Raw genomic sequence first — 1,922 nt, forward strand, 5'->3', positions numbered from 1 at the left:
ACAGACCACCAAAGCAGGGGGAAGAGCTAGATCAGGACTTCTCCAGTCAGCTTATGGAGGCGGTTAGGTCAAGGAATGTTATTGTCATGGGTGACCTAAACTACCCAGACATTTGCTGGGAGGAGCAGACAGCCAGGTCTGACCGCTCGCGTAGGTTCCTGTCTATATTACAGGACCTTCACCTTATCCAGGAAGTGCACAGCCCCACTAGGGGTAACGCCTTGCTGGACCTGGTTCTGGCCACGGGGGATGACCGGGTGAGGGGACTGCAGGTCCTTGACTACCTGAGCAATAGCGATCGTCACCTGCTGGATTTCATTATCCAATGCAGGGCGTCTAGGGCTCACACCAAGGCTAAAGCCCTTGACTTCAGAAGGGCCAACTTCAATGAGCTTAGGAGACTAGTGGGGGAGACACTAAGGGCCCAGAAGGTAGAGGAGATGGGAGTCCATGAGGGATGGTCGTACCTTAAGGGGGCGATCCTCCAGGCCTAAAGGATTACAGTCCCTGAGAGAAGTAAGGGGGTGAGAGTGCTCAGAAACCCCCTTGGCTCAGCAAGGGCATTCAGCAATGCCTGAGGACTAAAAGGGGGGCATACAACCAGTGGAAGGGAGGCCTGTGAGTGTAGGAGGTCTATTAGGAAGTCCAAGGTAGAGATGGAACTCAGGCTAGCGTCCAAGATTAGGGACAACAAAAAGTCCTTTTTCAAGTACATTGGAAGCAAGAAGAGGGCACTGGGCAATGTAGGACCCCTGCAAGACACAAATGGTAATCTTGTGGCCACGCCAGACAAGAAAGCTGATATTTTTAACAGTTTCTTTACCTCTGTTTTCTTGAACAGGGACCGGGATATCCAACCTACCAGAGGTAGGGACAGTTTTGGAGATAGCTCTATCAAGCCTTCAGTCAGTGCAGATGTAGTTCAGGGTCTTCTGGAAGGGCTAGACATTTTTAAATCTGCAGATCCAGTTGCCCTCCACCCAAGGGTGTTGAGGGAGCTGGCAGGGGTCATCGCGGAGCCCTTGGCCTGGCTGTATGAGCATTCATGGTCATCTGGCCAGGTGCCGGGGGATTGGAAACTGGCTAATGTGGTCCCAATTTTCAAGAAAGGGAGGAAGGAGGACCCAAGTAATTATAGGCCTGTAAGCCTCACCTCGGTGCTCGGGAAGATTTTGGAGAGGATCATCAAGGAGCACATCTGTGGGGGGCCTGCAGGGGAGATCATGCTCAGTGGCAGTCAGCATGGGTTCATCAAAGGCAGGTCCTGCCAGACCAACCTGAATGCCTTTTATGACCAGGTAACTAAATCCTTGGATGATGGTGTTGCTGTGGATGTAGTCTTTCTAGACTTTAAGAAGGCGTTTGACACGGTCTCTCAACCCATCCTCATCAATAAATTAAGCGACTGTGGCATTGATGCCTACACAGTTGGATGGGTAAAAATTGGCTGATGGGGCCCACCCAGAGAGTAGTGGTGGACAGGTTGTACTCAACCTGGCGAGATGTGAGCAGTGGGGTACCCCAGGGCTCGGTCCTCGGGCCCACACTCTTTAACATCTTCATCAGCAACTTGGACGAAGGGGTGGAAAGCACGCTGTCCAAATTTGCACTAAGATGTGGGGCAAGGTGGACACACTTGAAGGGAGAGAGAGGCTGCAACTAGATTTAGACAGACTACAAAAGTGGGCAGATGAGAATAGGATGGGGTTCAATGTAGACAAATGCAGGGTGCTGCACCTTGGAGAAGATATCCACAGCATACATACAGGCTGGGGAGTTCCCTTCTTGAAAGCACAGAGTTGGAAAGGGATCTTGGAGTCATTATTGACTCCAAGATCAACATGAGCCGCCAATGCCAGACCGCAGCCAGCAAGGCCAGCCATACCTGGTCATGCATCCAAAGGTGCATCTCCAGCCGGGCA

The sequence above is a fragment of the Alligator sinensis genome, unplaced genomic scaffold (assembly GCF_000455745.1).
Source record: "Alligator sinensis unplaced genomic scaffold, ASM45574v1 scaffold1175_1, whole genome shotgun sequence".
NCBI lineage: Eukaryota > Metazoa > Chordata > Crocodylia > Alligatoridae > Alligator > Alligator sinensis.